This window comes from Pleurodeles waltl, chromosome 2_2 (genome assembly GCF_031143425.1).
Source record: "Pleurodeles waltl isolate 20211129_DDA chromosome 2_2, aPleWal1.hap1.20221129, whole genome shotgun sequence".
NCBI classification, from domain to species: domain Eukaryota; kingdom Metazoa; phylum Chordata; class Amphibia; order Caudata; family Salamandridae; genus Pleurodeles; species Pleurodeles waltl.
Window position 1 is genome coordinate 69,382,937 of NC_090439.1, and position 13,923 is coordinate 69,396,859.

The window sequence follows — 13,923 nt, forward strand, 5'->3', positions numbered from 1 at the left end:
TACAGTTAGAAAATGATTAAGAGACGGACAGTTCAAATTATTTTTCAATGATTTAAAGCCAAAGGATATTGACTGGGCTTTAGAGTGAAGGGCTACCACGTGGTATTTGAATGTCATGTGGTGCTCTATGCGGATGCCTACGTATTTGTATGTGGTTGTCATCTCAATATTTTTGACTTCTATAAACCATGAGTATGACTTAAATTTGGTATCAACCAAATGCACCACTTTTGTTTTATTTAAGTTTAACTCAAGCTCTTGGACGTCCAGATATTTTTTTTATATATTTTTTTTTAGTGAAACGATTCGTTGCAAGCTCAGGAAAATATCATCTGCATACTCCAGACAACCAATCTTCACTGATGCCAATGTGGGGGGGGGGGGGTGGGGGGGGGGGGAGGTGGGATTTGTTACCTTGAAGGTGGGGGCAGACCAGGTCTAGGTATAGGTTCAACAAACTTGGGGCCAGCCCACAACCACATTTAAGGCTGTTCATTGTGTGAATTGTGTTCGTAAGACAGCTACTGTCACCTATTTTGACCTGCATCCAAGTGACAGAATGCAGCACAAATACCACCCTCAGCAAATCTCCTGGAATGCCCTATTTCTTGAGCTTTGTCCAGAGGTGATTTCAGGGAACCCGACCGAAGGCTGACTTAAGGTCTATAAAATAGGCAAATAGCAGGGATATTCTTTGCTCGGCCTTCTCTACTAAAGTACTTAATTTAGTCAGGTGTGTTAGTGTTCCCATGCCTGTTCTGAAACCTGTTTGAATTTGTAATATCAGGTTTCTCTGCTTTACCCAAGCTTGTAGTTGTTGAAGTAGACATGACACAATAATTGTGCTTCAACATCTATCAAAGCAATAAGCCTGTAGTTTTTTGGAGAGGCTGGGTTTCCATTCTTATAGATTGGTTGGAAGATGTTACCTTTTCAGGAATCTGGGATAACATTGGTATGGAGGACGCTGTGGAAAAGGGTTGTATGACAGAACAACGTATTCAGTTGCAACTCATGCCATTACTACGGATAACCTTTACCACACATTTTTTTTTTTTTTTTTTTTTTACAACAAATATGCCTTTACCACAATTTTTTTTGTAAAAGCATGAATGTTAAAGGCATATGCGTGGTAAAGGTTTTCCCTGCCCTGAGTCCTAAAAGTGGTCCCTGGCACAACCCCACCCTCCCCCCGCCCTTGTAAACAATACCAGCCCCCTGACCTGAGCCCTAAAACTGGATCCCTATGCGCCCCCGGACCACGGCCCTTCTAAAACAAAAATAACTGACCTCTCCCCTGAAGCCGGACCCCAGCGCAACCCCCGACCGCTAGCCCTTATAAAAAAAAAAATAAGACAAAAAAAAAAGCTATGCATGGTAATGTATGCGTTCTAACACATGCATGATAAAGGCTATGCGTGGAACAGCTACGTTATAATGCCTGTTTCCTGCTGAAAAGTAGTGCTAGATAGTAGGCCCAGTAGATTGTATTGCTTTTGAAAAGGGCGTTTAGGAGGCAATTCGGGCCTGCTGCATCTTCGGCCTTCAGTTTTTGCAATATCTTTTATAGCTGATCTGTTTCTACAATTAGGTCTGTATTGTACTCTAGCCTTTTGATCGCACTTTCAGGCTCGACTAAAGATACAACGACTCCGTTAGACGCTGTAACTTACTAGGCATTTTGAAGGTTTCAAAGTGCAGATTTGGACAGATGCCTATTCCCGACCTCTTCAGTGACTGGCTTAGCATTCATTGAGCGGATATGGGCTTCCCAAGTGTTCGCATCTATGCCAGCAATTTGGTGTCTGGACTTTTCAGACAGCAACCAGTTTACAACTTACCAGAATTTTTTACTATTAGGATGTTTGCTAGACCATAGGAGCTTTTCTTCTTTTTGCGGGCCAACATTCTTTGTGTTAATGCCATCTCAAGATTCGTCAGGTGGTTTTGCCAGCCTGCATCCTTGTACTGGATTCTTTGAACACATGTCTCGTTTCTCTTGCGATTTGGGCATTTAGTTTTCTAAGCCTGCTACCAATTCACTTGTGCCCACCTAAGCCTGTGTTCTGAAGTGGTTTTAATCTGGCTGGGAATTTTCTAAGTAAAGTCTTTGATAGGATAACCCATTAATTTTCACTTTCGACAGTTGACACATTTTAATTCTTGTGTGCCAGTTGATCTTTTTAAGTTCTTGAGGGTGCCAGCACAATTGTAAACCTCTTCCATCACCGTCTACATACCCGGTCCACGCCATTTTAATCTTTTTAACTTTTCCATTTGCTGGGCTCAGCTCCCTGATTTTGCCGGTTAACTGAAGATTTGAGAAAAGTGGTTGTCTCCGTGCGGGATAAAATTTGAAAATTGATGGACCGAGGTACGACTGCTTTGCTTACCTACGTATGGTCTATGTGGAACTTTTTGTTAACCACTAAGGTGAGTTCTGGCTGCTGGAGTGTTCTCCTTTCTGTTTCAGATCAATAGGAGTAGACCTAGGTTTTCCAGCTGCTTTCAGAGCCTATTGCCACATAGGTGGGTACCCTTTTTTTTTTACTCTGGGGGCTTAGATCTTTGCTGAAGTCCCTGGAGATGATCAATGTAGCTTGCTTGTGAAGATTGCCAGCTTTTCCACAGGGACGCAAAGCTCTACCTAACAGATTATTGCCATGGGATTTTGTCTCCAGGTTTCCTGTAACAGAATAATGTCAGATGACTGGTGAAACAGCAAAGCGTCTTCATCCTGTAGCGTGTTTTCTAATCTGTGGGTGTTCCCAGAGCATATATTAATACGATCCGGTTCCGTCACCACGCTGTCATCAGGACTGGTATGATTCAAGCCTATTGGGGGGGCCTGGATGAGCCTGATTTTTTAGTGACGTTGTCTCATATCGGACCTGCTGGTCACGAACCTGGTGCATCTTACTTCGGTGTCAAACAATTGTTAGGTTCTCAAACTGTGATGGCTCCAGTCCAGCCTCCAACGCTCTTCCTAGGACCGTGCCCCCACCTGCGATATCTAGTCAATTATGGCTTCTTACTTTTGCGGGAAGCAACGGTCCTTGATATCGAGGGGTTTTGATTGCTCATATCTCAATCCCCCACGATTTGAAAATTTCCTGTGCAGCCAGCTGTTGCTAGATTGTGTCAGGAGAGGACCAGGATGTCCGTGTTGCTTCTCTGTCCCTCCTACATGGGTGCGGAACAAATTCTATTGACAAGAGGTCGCAGGAGGTGATATGCTCTAACTCTGTTATTTCCATTATTAACTTTAAGATCGCTCCTCTTTTAAGAGTGCTGAATGCCCCCATTGATGTATAGTTTGGTATAAACAAGAGTTTTGTAACTGGTATCTTTCTCAGGCTGCGCCTTATGATTTGGTGGCTATTTTTCCTTGGTTGACTTGAGCTTGTTGGCCCTCTTGTACCCAATGTGCTACAGTTGAGCTCAAGTCAGCAAGGTTCCCGCATTATATTGTTAAGAGGGTACATCTCAACCCCTTCCCTGTGTTGGAATTTTCTCTACAACCAGACCAATTCTGCTACTCTTTACTATGAGGAGAGTTGCAGAAAGAGGACTCTGCGGTATTGGCTGGGCTTTTAGGGGTGGGGTGGGCAGGCACTCTCTTGCACCTTGTGATGATGTTGAAACAACCATACTTGTTCTATGTTTTGTCCGTTGATTGAAGAGGCTGTTTTTTTCTCAATACTTTATTCTGCGAGCTCTGGGAGCCTTGAATGGGTACTGGACCTTGTTTGCTCACCGGAGTGATAGCTACGGGAGTGATTTCTTCACTTTTTTCCTCTACCGCTTTGATCACTTGTGCAGGTCTGTGTTGGGCAAATTATTGTAAAATTCTATTTTGTTGCTACACTTTGCTCTTCTTGCACGATTTTCTTTGCCTTTTCTTCTCCCTTTGTTAGTGCTGAATCTTATGTCCCCTGTCCTCATTTATGGTGCCGAAGGCTACTGAATCTTGAGCCTCGGGTGCTAAATTCTTACTATCTGCATCTGCTGCGGCTGGTTGACTGAAACTCTTGTCACAAATGACACTTTGCTGTCTGTGAGGTCCGGGGCTGCTGAAAGCAGCCGACTCCAATGAGTGTCCTGTTTGCCAGCTGTTAGAATGTGCAGTTTTAGAATCGTCAACTTCTGCAACCCTCATCCTTTCAAAGGGTCTTACAGACTGAGACCTTACTTCAACCAAGATTTTGTTAAGAACTGTTGGGAGGACCTGGAGATTGTCCACTAAGGTAGCGCAATGACGTGATTTGCTGTGTATTGGTGTGATTTATGGCTCTCTGAATCAGATCATTAAGGGCTTGCATGATGTTGAGGTGGTATACCTGAAGATCCCATTTGTTTGCTTAATGGCAAATAGCTAAGGATATTGCATCCAGTGTGGATAGGAGAACCCGCATGTAACAGCTGGAACTTCAGTATTGGCTGCCTCAGGGGCCCATTCTTCTAGTGGTGGTGTGGTTCTTACCGGAAATTCACTTCCTACTGCCAGAGAGCCAGACGTGGAGGCACCAACATGTTGTGACCCTATGATTGGACGAAAGGTAGGCTTGGTTTCAAAGATAAACTTGTCCTTGGTCAGAGAGCTACTGGTGCAAACAGCAAATTGGCTCAAACTGACAGTTGTGCCTATCTGAAAACCGGGCCCTTGGGATGGGGCTAGTAATAGCACTACAGGGTTGCTAATTTGCAATCCTGTAACCTTGTGCCCGGTGGAAGCTGTTTCCAGGAGCTCTATCAAGGCTTGATCCTGCGTGGGGGGTTCCTAAGGCTGACCCGTATGGGGGACTGAGGTGAAGCCTAGGCTGGGAAAGTCCCAATTGCTAAGGATAGAGAGGTTCAGACATGAAAATGGCGCTGTTGTGTTGATTTTGTGAACTTCTGCCAATGTTGACTGTAGGGTAGCCAAGTCAAGGCTAGCAGAAAATGTGACTACGTTCATCCTGTATAGGGTAAGTTCTTTTTCTCTGATGTCAATTTTACTTTCTTCTGTCTTTGCTAGACTGGCAGTCACTTTGTGCAATCTGGGTGATGCAGAGGACTCTCTCTTTGGTAGTTTTTGGGCTAGAAAGTCAGTGAATTGTTAGCCCTCTTTTTTTAGAACAATTATGGGCTTATCATTTTTCAGGGCCTGTTTTGAGGGCTGGGAATCCAAAACTATGATGTCCTCCAGAGCATTGTACTAAATCCTGCTCAGACGTTCTTATCCTTAATTTCTTGTGTGCCTTCTTTTCCCTAGCTTGGGTCCCCCCCGCATATTTCCTGACGGCAATGATTTCGTTCAATATGTGGGAATAAACTGATCGAGTGGACAGGCTTGGAGACCTTACTGCTAGCTGGGACTGATACAACACAGAAGGGACTATTTCTCCTGGGGCTGTCTACTTCCCGACAGCCGCCTGAAGTCCCTGAACATCTTTTTGCAGGGCGGCTTTTTCAGGGAGACATGAGCACTCCGGTAAGTGACCTCTTGCCCGCCATTAGCAACTCCCAGCTGACTGCCCACTGTAGAGATGCAGTGAACGGGGTTTGGTTTTATAAAATATTTTACTGTGAGATAAACAATGATATCTTTCAACACTTTCCAAAAATACTTTTGAGTCCTTTTCAGACCTTTGATGTTGCTTCAGCCACTTGCCGGTGTCAACATCCAGCCCTTAACGAGCCCCGATAGTATCTGGATCATCTGAATTATCAGTGGGATGTCTGCTGAGGACTAGGAAAGGCCTCCAAAAAAGGCTTTTTGATAAAGGTCCGCTGTCTTGTGCTATCTTATGCAGTCTTGACTTCTTAGGTCTGTGGTCATTCTTACGTATTAGCAGCAAAACTATTTACAGAGTTTTGCAGCACTGGAAGACTTTCTGGGCTGCTGGTGGCTGCTGAACTTCCCGTGGGCACAGGCTGCACCGACCATCTCTGTACCCTGCGGGAGGGCTGCAGCGTAGCGCTCTTCCCACACCTCTTACCAGCAGGAGGTTTTGCCTGTTTCCTGCAGCACAGCTGGTCCTGCTGCTACCCCCCGAAATGCAGGGAACTCTGGAGCTGTACTTCTGCATCCACTTCTGCTTCGCTCTTACTCTTGCCTTACTCTGGAGAGGGTTGGGTGGCATGAAGGAGACCTTTCTTGTTTTGTCCTGGGTTCACCTTCTTCCAGATCGCTGCCTGAGGGCCTCTAGACAGCGTTATAGAGGCAGCTTACCCAGGGAGGCACAAGAACCCCAATGATTGGCCTCCTGCCCTCCACCTTGCAATCCACTCGTCTTCACCCACTGTAGAAGCGCAGGGAACGTCAGTCAGGAGATTCCTATTCCTGCACTGTTCTGCCACTGAGCTGTTTCGTGAAGGGAACTGGAAGGTACTATGATGGTACTGTGACACTATTCAGCTGATTTTATGTGAGGAGACTGAGGACATGTAAACACAGCAAACAGCTGCTCTGCTGACTTGCAGCTGCCTGATGCAGGCTGGAGCAGTCTATGGGCAAAGCGAGGGGGAGTCCAGCTGCTCCAAGAGTTTTGCCAGTGCCAGCGCTTACCTCTATCTCCTGACTTGCGGAGCTTGCCTAAGAACCTAAGCTGCCAGGGCCCGATGGCCCAACCACTGTGTGCCTCAAGTGTCAAGCCACTGCTGGGGACCTTGGGCCTGCACCCACCCTACTCTCCCACTCTGCTCTCATCCACCGTCCTCAATGCGGCCTCTTGCCCTCCTCCGAACTTCTCGCTTCCTGAAATCACGTCATGCGGAAGCTTCTGACTCAGGCACAAAACGTCTGAATTGCTGACTTATCCACAAGAGATGAGCGGGACCTGCCAGGACAACACTCCCGTCTATGACATGATCGAGCAAAGATACAGGGATGGGCACCAACATGCCACCACCGCTCCAGGATTTCTTTTTTAATCTAATAGCGCTTGCTCCACCGCACTGTACACTGGGATGATCCTAGCTTGGCCCTGACCCACTGCCACTCTAGCTCTTCAATCTTTTAGACAAGACTTCATCACTTTAATGCTGAAACTGAAATCCCTGCTATCCTTGTCAATATATTTGATCAGTTTTAACTAGTCGAATGGCTCAGAGAGACAAAGCGTTAAAGAACCAAGATATGTAAACTCTACTTATCAATAAAGTAGTCCGGATACAAAAGACAGTTAGTGCCTGAGCAGCTGAGGAGGTGAAAGCTAATTTTTTTTATCATGGATAAAGCAGTATTGCGCAATGTGATATTGACATGCTGGACTCCAAAAGCTATCAATCTACAGTATATCAAATCTTCCATGGCTGCAATTTCTTTTAGGAAAAACAGTTAGCTGCTGTGACTGCTTTTTCTAAAAAACTAAAAATAATTAGCAGCCAAGAAAGTTTCAATATAGATTGATAGTTTTTGGAGTTAAAGATGTTAAGATCAGAATTTTTTCAGGAGCGAGATCCATGCTTCCTTGAGTCACTAGATAATGTAGATTTTCCTAGTAAGTTTATGAAGGAAAGTCTTAATTTTATTAAAGACACGGAGGCTCCTATTATGCTAATCTTTTCTTGTTTAATTAAACAGCAGCTGCAGACAAGAACAACAATTCCCATGAGGCTAGAGAAAAATGGCCAATGGGAACAAACAAGTAGTCACGATAACAAACCAATCAGAAGCAGGCTGGCCCTATAATACTTATCTTGACTGAGAACAGCCGTCTTTTCTTATGGAAGTTTAAAAGGTAACGAACAAAGGAATAATGGAACAACATATGCAAAATGCCATGAACAGCAAAAAAACTTCTTAAATAATAGTCAGTAGTCCAGAAATCGAACATGAAAGAGTTTGAATGTTGGGATCCCGATGGTTGATATGAAACGCTGCAGACGAAGTGGCTCCAGAAGCGTGGAGGTGAAAGCAGGAGCCCTTAGGAGGAAGTCTGTGGAGTTGTAGAAGATGTTGCTGGGAGGGAACAAAGAATTTGTAGAGATGGGATAATACTTGCCTCCGTGTCTTTAATAAAATGAAGACTTTCCTTCATAAACTTACTAGGAAAATCTACATTTTATAACAAGACCGGAGGCTCCTATTATGCTATTTTAAAGCGAATCAATAACGTTTAGAAAAGCATCTTGAACAGGTTTACAATAAAACACTTTGAAAATATTATCATTAGACCAGTCAGCCGATCTTAGAATGTCCTCCAGGCGTGAGCCAGCCCAAAAAGCTTTGGAAGCCATAGCTCCTCTAGCGGAATGGGCCCCAAAGGCAGAGGTATCAATACCTGCCAAATTCATGATCCATCTGACCCAACGAGCCAGAGTAGGAGAGGACACATGTTTGTAAGGTTTTCTGAAGGAAATAAGGAGCTGAGACGCAGAGGAAGATCTCAAATTGGCTGTCTGTTGTTCATAAGCTTTTAAACATTGGCCCACACATAACTTGGGGTAATAGGGAAAATAAGGATAAAAGACTGAGGAAAGATTAGTCTTTGTACATCTGTGAACAATGAAGAGAACACCTGATGGGGTAAAATGGCAGGCTGTAACATCTAATGCTCTAACATCAGAAAGACGTTTAAAAGACACAAGGCATAACAACATGGTAAGTTTGGCCGACTATTTTTTGAGAGGAAGCAAAGCATTGTCCGGCCAAGAAACAAATAGTTTAAATACATCATTTACATCCCATAAGGAACTATATTTAGGCTTAGGAGGATTAGAAAATTTTACTCCCTTTAAGAGACGACACACTAAAGGATGTTCTCCGACTGGTTTGCCGTTGAAGTATGAGTGTGAAGAAGAAATAGCAGACCTATATGAATTAACAGTACGGTAAGTCTTACCCTGGCTAGCTTCTGCTGCAAGAAAACTGACTATAAAAGTTACATCTGCTGTAAAGGGATCAATGTTTTTTCCCAAGCACCAGCTATGCCAGAAAGACCAGGCTGATTTGTAAACATTTTTTGTTCCTGGAGCCCAGGAAAGTTCGATGAAGTTTGAAGACTCTAACGAAATAGGAGGGAAAGAGTGGGATTCCCTGATATTTTCCAAGCAGAAAGGGACAGGAGATTGTCTAGGATGAGGTTGTGGGGAAGGCCGAGGGGATTGAAGAGTAGATCCGGAAAGGAGGGAATAAGAAAGGGGAGTTCTATTGATAATTCCAGAAGAGTGGGAAACCAAACTTGGGACTGCCAAAAAGGAGCAATGAGGACCAACGTAGCTTGTTGACGAAAAACCTGAGCTAACAGACGTGCTATCATGATGAAAGGAGGGAAGGCATAATTGAGGGAGGTTGACCAATCTTGAGAAAAAGCATTGAAGGCTATCGCTGAAGGATCTGGACGCCAACTGAAAAACTGTGGAAGTTGCGAGTTGAGACAAGATGCAAAGAAATCAATGTGAAAAGGACTCCACTTAAGAAAACTGGATTGGAAGACTTCGGGGTGAAGCTTCCAATCGCTTGAGTCTCGAAAATGGTGAGATTGCCAATCTGCCACTGAGTTGAGATTGCCTGGTAAGTACTCTGCTTGAACTGAAATTCTGTTTCAAAGACAAAAATCCCCAAACCCTTTTGCTAATTCCACTAAAGGTCTGGATTTTGTTCCTCCTAGGTGGTTTATGTAACGAACAGCTGAAATATTGTCCATCCTGAGAAGAACTGAACAAACAACCCTGTCTCTTGTGAGGCTTTTAATCGCAAAGGACCCGGCAAGCATCTCTAAACAATTTATGTGCAACTTTGACTCCTCTAGAGACCATGTGCCTCCAGTCAAGACTGGTCCACACAGGGCTCCCCAACCCAGCAGACCTGCATCTGATTTTAATACAAGATCTGGGGCTGATGCGAAGATAGTCCCGCCGTTCCAAGCATCTAAATGGTCTATCCACCATTGCAGTTCTGTACGAGAGTCTTGATCTAGGATGATAGAATCCGAATAGGCCAACCCTTTTTGAAGGTGACGAATTTTTAATCTTTGTAGAGCTCGGTAATGTAACGGGCCTGGAAAAATGGCCTGGTTTGAAGAGGATAGAAGACCAACTATTCTTGCTAGAGATCTGATGGAAAGTCGAAAACTGCGCAAAGTGTGAAGTATTTCTGACTTGATAGACTTTATCTTTGCTGATGGCAGAAGAAGAGTGGCCGAAACAGAATCCACTAGGAAACCTAAGAACTCGATTCTTTGGACTGGAACCAGGGAAGACTTCTTGTTGTTGATAATGAAACCTAGATCTGAGAGGAGCGAGCAGGTTAGTTGAGCGTGAGAGAGAAGGGTCAAACGACTTTGATTCATAAGGAGGGTGTCGTCTAAGTAGATAATTAATCTGACTCCCCGAGCTCTGAGAAAGGCTACCGCCGGTTTCATAAGCTTTGTCAAAAACACCAAGGGGCGGAGGACAGGCCAAAAGGGAGAGATGAAAAGTGATACGTTTGACCAAGCCATTGGAACTGCAGAAACTTTCTTGATGATGGATGCATGGAGACTGAGATAAGGATCCTGAAGGTCCAAACGAACCATCCAGTCGCTTTGTAAAAGAGAGTCCCTGAGGTGTAAAATGGTTTCCATCTTGAAAAGATAAACTACAAATTGGTTGAAACATTTGAGACTGATAACTGGACGCATCTTCTTGTTTTTCTTTTGGACTAGAAAGACTGAACTGACAAAGCCCGAAGGGTTGAGAAGGCAAGAGAAAATAGCCTGTTTTTGGAGAAGCAATTGAATTTCTGTAGAAATCAGATAGTCCATTTCCAACGAGAACTGAGGAGGATGAGGAAAATGTAAATGAAAAGGCTCTGAGTAAAGCTCTACAGTGTATCTCAGGACAGTGTTTAAAACCCAAGGATCTGCTGTGAGAGACTGCCACTATGGAAAGAACAATGCCAGACGACCTCCCCCTGGAAGAAGAAGAGGAGTATGACTTACCGGGTTGGGAAGAGAATCTGGAGCCTCTGCCACTCTTGTTCCTGAAACCTTGGTTCCTTTGGGGATAAAATTGAGGTCTGTACTCTTGGTAGGAGTTGGAGTAAGTGCCACGGGAACCTTGATTATTGTACGACTGGCTGGCAAAGTAGTTCCTACCTCTGCCTGCCCTGGCGAAAACATATTTTTTAAAGATTGTTGTGCTTTGTCGATGCAAATGTGGCTATGTACTTACTAAGCTCTTTGATGAATGAATCTCCAAAGAGGACACCTTCAGCTTTGACACCAGGATCTGAAGTTGCTAAGCTGGCAAGCTTAGGGTCCAGCTTGAGTAAAAGTCCTTTTCTGCGTTCGTGGGTTATAGCGCAATTAGCATTTCCCAATAAACAAACGGCCTGTTGCACCCACAACGACAGTTCAGCAGGATCCAAATTAGAATTTTCTAGACGGGCTAAACATCCAATAGCTTGTCCTGACAAGTGGACCAGGCCTTGTCAACTCCTTTTCGTGGGTCCTTACCGAATTTAGAATTTAGAGAAGAAAGTATTGAGGGAAGTGTCAATAATGGGAGTCACTGAATCTTTGAAGGAAGGGAAGGACGGGACACTCTGATTTGAGCTTTGCTCAGACCTGGTTATCTAGAGGGGTACGTAACCTGGAGGTTAAATATTCTGCCACATGATCCGCAGGAAGCCACTGGGTAGAGTGTGGATGCTGAATCTCATTAGGATCAAACATGGGCTCTCCCTCTGTGTCTGTAACTCTGCATGACTTGGAGGCCGAAAGGAAATCAATTTTGGCTTTTTTAGGAGGAGGGGAAGAGACAGAGTCTTTGTTATCTTTGTCGGAAACATCCGAAGCCGGGTTATTGTTTTTTAACTCATCATCATCAGTGTCTAAATTTTTTGAAATTACTATAGGAGTAATATGTTTAGCTTTGGATATGCATTTTTTGACCATTTAGAAGTTAACCCCTCCCTTAAGGGAGGCCTTTGAGGAACCGCGTCCTCTGCCTTGTTCGAGGAAACCTCACTACTCAATAGCGTTGTTTTATTATTTTTTGAAGGACCAGGACGCTTTCTGCTATCCCCCGCCGATTGGGTCCAAAATCATCTTGGACACTAATTCAACAACAGAGTTTTACAAAGTTTTAGATAATTTGTCCAGAGAAGCACAGACTGCTGGTTCAAGCGACGACTGAATAAAATCATTAAGATTTTCTTTAATAATTTCCTCCTCCTCAATGGCAGCAATAGAAATAGGTGAGCTGTACATTGTTCTGAAATGTACTAGCTGAATACAGCTGACTGAACCACAAAACGGTGAGGAAGGGGTTAAACTTCCTGTACTGAGCTACAGAGACCCAAGGCTCCGCCTATGGGTGGGGAAAAATACCAGGAAACAGAGGCCGGGGAGTGGCAGAAGCAGAGAGACCTGTCGGAAGGACCGACAGGAACAAATTCCTTGTGAAAGGCAACTATTTTGGAGAAAGATACGCTTATCTGAGTCACAAGGAGGTGAGCAGTTGAGAAACAGCGCTATCTCCTCACCGCGACCGTCGATAAAAGATGGCGGTCGCGCTAAGAAGAAGATGGTAAAAACAAAATAAGCAAGAGCGCACGCCTGGTGATTACGTGCGGCTACAAGCCGACTTGGAAAAAACGAAGCACGATGCAAATACGCACAAAGTAAGTACATAAACACATACATTTAAACCAACAAAACGCTGGAATATATAGAGAATGAAAAATACTTATCTTGACTGCGAGCAGCAAGAAAAGAGGGCTGTTCTCAGTCAAGTTAAGTATTATAGGGCCAGCCTGCTTCTAATTGGTGTGTTATCGTGACTACTTGTTTGTTCCCATTGCCCATTTTTCTCTAGCCTCATGGGAATTGTTGTTCTTGACTGCAGCTGCTGTTTAATTAAACAAGAAAAGATGAGCATAATAGGAGCCTCCGGTCTTGTTATAAAATTTCTTCTTTAAAGGGACTGTTGACAATTCCCAGATAAATCTGCTAGGAATTTACATTCTTCCTTAAACAGCCTGGTGGAACACAGATCTCAAGGATTAAAGGTAAAACTCAAGGCACTTGTAAATGTTACATTTTGTTCAAGGAGAATTACCAAAAAGAAAAAGTGGTCTGACTGCACCGCCAGCTTTAAATCTACATTGGTATCCAGAGCAACTTTAGGAATAGAAATTGTAACTCTGATCCACTTTATTCAAGCAATGGCTGAGAGCAGCCGTTTCAAATCAACGAGTGGCTGTACACAGCTGATCTAAGCCAACCCCCCAATGTTTTTATTTTATGTTCATCAAATAAGCTCGATCTCCATGCCGCTAAAGTAGTTAATAGTCAAACTGGAAAAGGGGAAGAAACAGGTGAAAAAAGAGGAGCTGAAACAATGAAGTGCAGGGAAATGTCCTTTTGAAACTTCCCAGTATATAACATCGTTTAACTGTCAAGATTGCTAAGTCAGTGAAATTCTCATTGATGACATCACCTATTACCTGCTGGTCACATGCAAATCTTGGAATGGTCGACTCAGCCTTTAATTGTTCTGAATTCAGAACACCTGGTAGCAGTGTGGTAACATATATAAATATATATATATATATATATATATATATATATATACACACATATATATATAAATATATATAATAATACCGGCAGCCACAGGAGTAACTGAAAGATGTGCATTTGGGGGCGTGCTGTGTGCATCAAGGAAAGTTTTTTTGCAATAAGTCACGTTTCGACTAAACATTCTTTTTCACTCAAGCAAGACCAGTCATACTGAAACAACACATTATTAGAATAATAAACAACAAAAAGGGACTAATCCATGTGAAGTAAAAGAAAAGAAAACAGCAGCGCCATATTGAAATGTAATGTGCCTCTGCTATATGGCACTGAGTACTGCTGACAGAATCAGCGTGTGATTATAAACAAACAGTTATAAACATGGAGGTGCCAAATCATATCTAAAGCAGCCCGCATCACGTCCCATTAATAT